We start from the raw sequence: 6,008 nt of genomic DNA on the forward strand, positions 1-6,008 counted from the left end.
TCATGAAAAAGTACCCTTCATGGAAAGAGGGTAATGGTTTTGTGTACGTACAATTTACGAAATTAAAAAAATATCAATGTAATCTCATGACTTCCTTTGGCGATTGACATCAATGTCTCCCATATCGAAAGAAGATGGCTTTACCTAAATCTATTCATTACATGAACAAATATTTCTGCTCTCCAATAATCACAGGAGGATTGTGAAGTTATCAAAAACTATATATTATTGATATGCTCATTTCCAATCTGTAAATGAAACACACTGTAGAAGAGAAGAGTATATATTGTACCTAGTAAATAGGACACAAGTTTTCATGAATAGTGTAATTAAGAAAAGCTACCTAAATCCCGTACACAGTATACGATTAAATAGTTAATAACCGGCCACACCCGCTCCTAATTGGTTAAAATTATCTAGAAAAATGGGCAAACATTAACACCAGAAACGCCTACTAGGCCAATGACTTGCAGCATACAGATTCAAGAATAAGTTGACAAAGAAATAATTCCAAATCCAAACAGAATTACTAGTAACAAAACCCAAGGAAACTGCACATAGCGTTTTAGAGTGACGTATAACCTCAAACGTACGAGCATTAATACCAATATTAAAGAGTAAATAGCCATAAAAGATTACCGTACTGGTATTGGAACGTGTGCCGATATGACACCTCGACAGTAAGTGGATACATTAGTTCATAGGGACACGAGAGGTGCTACTTGGCCTTCCCCATTGAATTTTGCTTGGATGACAGACACAATATCTCCCAGAAATGGTTTGAACAAGAATGGCATAGGTTGGGAAAATGGAAACCTCCACTTAGTATTACCTTCGCTAAAAGGTAAAGAAACTGATCTGTTGTGTATATGTGTGTGTTAGCTTAGAAGGCCACCACGTAGGTGTATAAAAACTATGAAAAGGAGTTAGTGATCGGCTGGATGATTGTGTGGGAGAGCAAAGGACAAGGGATCCTCAAGGAAACTGGAGAAGGCCATTTGCGTCACACAGCGTTGAAAGTGTTGATTACTTTGGGGTTAGCAGCAACTTTATTCGCATTTGTAAATATATAAATGAAACAATACTTGCATCACCTGCATACTACCCTAGGGATAGAATCGTATGTAAAGACAAAGTTAAGCATTCACAGGCACATTATCAGTCGTCGAGGTCGTCTTGGAAGTAACTATTTAGGCCTAACAGAGCATAGGAAGCACGCACTTGTTTCCTTTACACATACTGGCTGACATGAACGAACAATAGAAAACATTTAAATGGCGTAAAAATAAACTTTTCTGCAGCCTTAAAAATGCTGGAAAAATTAAGACTAAACTGCATTCGTTGTAGTTAGCTCTTGTTTACCAGTGTGATTCTAGATTACTTGACATCAAGTATAACTTTTAATCATTTCTAATAACTAATGACAAGAATACATCAATTCTATCGTCCAAAGATATTCCTGGTATCAATAAATCACAACTGCCCTAAACAAATCATCTTCAACTTTAGTGCGAGCCTGCAATTTGACTTCAATTACATGGAAAACTACGACAGTGTAAACAATAGTACTTAAAGTGTTTAAATAAACCGAGAACATTGCTGTGTAGCAGATAATAGAGTATAAATCTTAGGGAGGTTATGCAATTTCCAATCTATAAATAGAAATCTATTTAAAAATGTTTATATTTATAATTACAGCAAAATATATATACTGTGTAACATTAAATTGTTATGCTTATTGCGTCACAAGTGCTTTTATAATTTAACATAGTATAAAATAGATACTTATTTCCATTTAAGGTAGTTTTTCAAATACGATAGGATAACAAGACTTAGAGTATGTGTGTTTGTTTGTGTGCACGTCAAAATATCCTATGGCAATTCTTTAGTAATGATGCTTCATTATGACAGAAAAAATAATTCACGGCCACTTTTTCTTAATGTATCAAATTCCCGGCGATAAATTTGAATATTCCAGTTAACAGGATTGTTACTCATGAAATTGCAAAATTTCATGAACTACCACCAGTATCAGTTGACAAAGTGGTTTTAATTCCAAAATATTTGTCCGTTCTTCCTACCTCCAAGGGCTGACAATTTCCATTAATTAAATCGCTCCATTCTCAGACAGGCCATGGAAAGCATTAAACACGGAAAGTTGCACCTTTTGTAAGACCAAAGAATATCAATCTTCAAAGTTCGACCTAATGGAAAGGTTAGATACTATACTTGGCTTCAATCTGTTTGTACATCAAATGATGATTATTTCTTACATTCCCCTTCTTAGCAGTCAAACAAGGGCTTACCCCCATAAAATCTACCAGAAAAGGTGGCACGGTTCGGTGATGATAATATTGCCTCTTCAACATGCGAGATTATAAATACTAGGAAAAGATTAATTGTCAAAAGGATATTTCGTGCGCATTTTTTTTTCTTTGCAAAGACATTTTGTTATAGTAATAATTGATCGAATTAAGATTGTGGAGAAACCCCTCACCTATACGTACGCCTTCCAAGTATACTATAATTTTGAGCTTATTGTAAGTATGCTATCACTGAGCTTATGAGTTGTCTTAGACATAGGTCCATACTCTAATGAACTGCATATAAGATATACCAAACTCTATATTGTCTGGATAACAATCGCAAACTGGAAGATGCAAATGATGTTCTTCGTGACACAGAAGTCATGCACTGTCCTGACACAGAGGATAAAAACCAACCTCCTGCTGGAATTATTGTTTGCTTTTGAGCCCTAGCTTTGGCACTTTGCCGTTTATAGCTAACGAGACGGCTAAACAATTCAAACCTAACATGATCAACTCAGCAAAAGCGAATATCATACTGACAAGTGACGAAGTACCAGCGAAGAAATTGACCATTCAATAGTGACATGAAAGAAAAGACTGCCCAATAATCAACGTATAAACCGCGATTATGAGATGGGAAACGAAAACTTTTTGATGTGTGATAGGCACGTGTAAAGCCAGGCTGCCCTAATTCATGACCCAGCCTTATACAACAACCTTAATAGCCTAACGTACAGGAAAGACCGTAGTTCAATCGCAAAGTAAATACTGTAACGTTTTCTTAATATCTGACAAGTCAGCTCTACAAAGGCTTTGATAACCGACTAATAATAACTCTCCAATAGATGTTATGAAGCATTCCCTTTAGAGACAAACCGTCTATAGGATTTTGTAGAAACACTCAATAAGAAAATAATCACCGATAAAATTTAAATGGGATATTTGAGAGAATTCCCAATAAGCAGTATAATTCCATAAATCGTAATTATTTCACTGACTTATAAATTTCATTTCATCCACAGATATTGCAGATGATTCATTGCTCAATTCAATTGCATTGATTCAAAGTTTCTAAATCTTCTATCATTAGCATTACATCTGCACTTAATATTAAATCTTCTCTAAGCTGATAAGCAAAAACTTTATTCATGAATTCTAAAGAGAGTGTTTTATTGAAATAGGAATATCGTTTCTATCTTAATCACTTAACCAAGTAGTAAAACGAACATGTTCTGTGCATAATTTTGAAATAACTGTGCTTTAAAAGGGATCAGCCTAACGGGCCTCTTGGGACATAATTTTGATCTTACCTCCAAGTACCAAGAACAGAGATACATTAGCATTTGTCAAACGAATAAGATGGATAATTTGCGCATAATATTTTACTTAAAACTGAAAATTATCATAACTAAAGCAAACTATTAAATTAACAATTACTTCTTACAATAACAATACTTAACATAATTAATTCCCGTAAAATATAAATAATGAATGGTTTACCCAAATACTCTAGGAAAGCTCGATTAAGCATGAATTAGTAATTAACAATTTCAAATAAGAAATAATCACAACACTTATGCTTAATGTAAAATTCTAACAGAGGATTGATGAAATATGATATAGTTCAGCTTAATTGTTCATTAGTGTTAAGTGTTATTTTTATAAGAAGTATCATTATTAAAGATGGCCCCTTCCCACAAGAAGTAACTTAGGAAAAGACATTTCTTTAATGTTAAGAAAATTTAATGAAAAATAAAAATAATTCAAAATAAAACTTGTCACTACAAAGAAGAAAAACAATATTAATCGACTACTCATCAACTGCCTCAACAAATAAGAGCAATCCAACTCTCCAAACCAACAACACATCAAGAAAGATGGCAACAGCAACCTTCCAGAGCAATTGTCTTCCAGATGCCTACCAGAATTTATGAATCAAAATTTTGACAGCGATCGAATCTGTATCTCCGAGCTTATCCTAAACCTAGAATATCTGTTAACAGATGCATATATATATACTGTATATTCATAATAAACCTTGAAATTAATTTAGTCTCTTTCTACTGCCTACCAACAACAACAAACATTAATAAATCATATTTCTAATAATAGCCATCCCCATTATTAAACAAATCTATTTGTTATTAATGACATTCCCAATTCCTACTGGTCACTACTACTCCATAAGGTGGGGGGGGGGGGGTATTCCAAAAATGTCCCCTCGAGATCAGCATTTGGGATAACAAAAAAAAACTAAGGTGGACTTTTTAAATCAGCCTGCTTTTCCTACAATAAGGTCACAAAGCCAGCTCTCATACAGAAGGATTGCAACATTATTTGGCTATTTAAAAATCATTGTTAAAATTTCTATAATCAAAAACTCAAGAGTCACAATATGCGTATTAGGAAGCTGAAATTACCCGCTTTATGAGCTTTTTTGTAATCGTGAAAATCATAATTATTATTTTAGAAGTGCAACATGACAATGCACTCGTAAATAGTCAAATAAATATTTATATCATTTCTAACCTTAATGATGCTTCATTATGACAGAAAGATCTATAATAATGCATTAACAAAAATTGAAACCTGCATTTTCGAGTAGATATATATTATTGCCGTAAATTTTCCAGTTGACTGACTTTTTCTTACTTCTTATGAATCCGTGAATCATGGCTTTAAAAGGGGGGCTATCTTAACACCTACTTTTCTTGGTCCCTAATTAGCTTAGAGAGTCGATTTTTTTTAAAAATGAAAGCTCATGTATGAATTACTGACACAAATTTTACTTTAAAATAGGATATATCCAATAGGATTCTTTAATAAAATAATCAACTGATTTTCGTTTTATTATGCGAAAATAGCCCTCTATAAGAGATATTTAAGCTTGTTTGCATAAAAGCTGACTTTCGGGGTAGTGAATGATTCTAATAATTAGCAATACAGGTTTGGTTTAAATGTAAGTCCCCAGCGTAGCATTAAAAGTCTATTAAGTAGGTTATATCAAAAGGTTATTTATCGAGATTCTCTATCTGTGAAATGTAATGACTTTGTGCCGTCATTATGGGGAAAATAACCTGATTTAAGAAGTCGACCTTAATTTTCTCATCAGCCAACAAGGTGTAGTTTAAGAATAAGGCATTATTTCTAATTTTTTGAAGTATACATTTTGGGAAATAAAACTTTTCTACTAATAAATTCTGGTACTTATTCTCGCAACGGCAGCATTGGAAAAAGATAATTTCTTGTAATGGCAACAACTCAAATTCTAAAGGAGATAATGAAATTTGGTCTGTGCTATTGAAAAGATAAGGGCATTTCTCATAATATTGATTCATACTATGATAATTTGAAGTATTATTTAGCCGACAGAATGTCCACAAAATAAATATCCATATTGGCAATCAAGGCCATGTGGGATAAAGATAATCTACCGATGAAATGATGGCCTGAAATTGTGACCTTATTGTAGGAAAAGTAGGCTGATTTAAGAAGTCCACCTTAGTGTTTTTTATTTATTATTTTTTTTTTTTAGCCCAGATGCTCTAGGTTAAGAAAATAAAGTGATCTCGAGGGGACCTTTTTGGAATGTTCAACCCTTCCCACCAGCCAATGGAGTATACGGTACATATTCCATACATATTCTTTTTTAGTTCTTAGATAAGATCATTTTATTCTGTAGGACTTCTCATCCATCTA

General features: G+C 33.4%; 1 protein-coding gene across 1 annotated transcript in view; it reads left to right on the forward strand.

The window, feature by feature from the left end:
- Window positions 1–4,321, forward strand: part of LOC137616411 (gamma-aminobutyric acid receptor subunit alpha-2) — a 366,980-nt gene extending 362,659 nt beyond the window's left edge. The window contains exon 12 of the mRNA XM_068346148.1: window positions 1–4,321. This exon is cut by the window's left edge and continues 346 nt beyond it. The gene's annotated coding sequence lies outside the window, so the exon portion shown is untranslated.
- Window positions 4,322–6,008: the final 1,687 nt, after the last annotated feature.

This window comes from Palaemon carinicauda, chromosome 22, assembly GCF_036898095.1.
Source record: "Palaemon carinicauda isolate YSFRI2023 chromosome 22, ASM3689809v2, whole genome shotgun sequence".
In the NCBI taxonomy this organism is placed as follows: domain Eukaryota; kingdom Metazoa; phylum Arthropoda; class Malacostraca; order Decapoda; family Palaemonidae; genus Palaemon; species Palaemon carinicauda.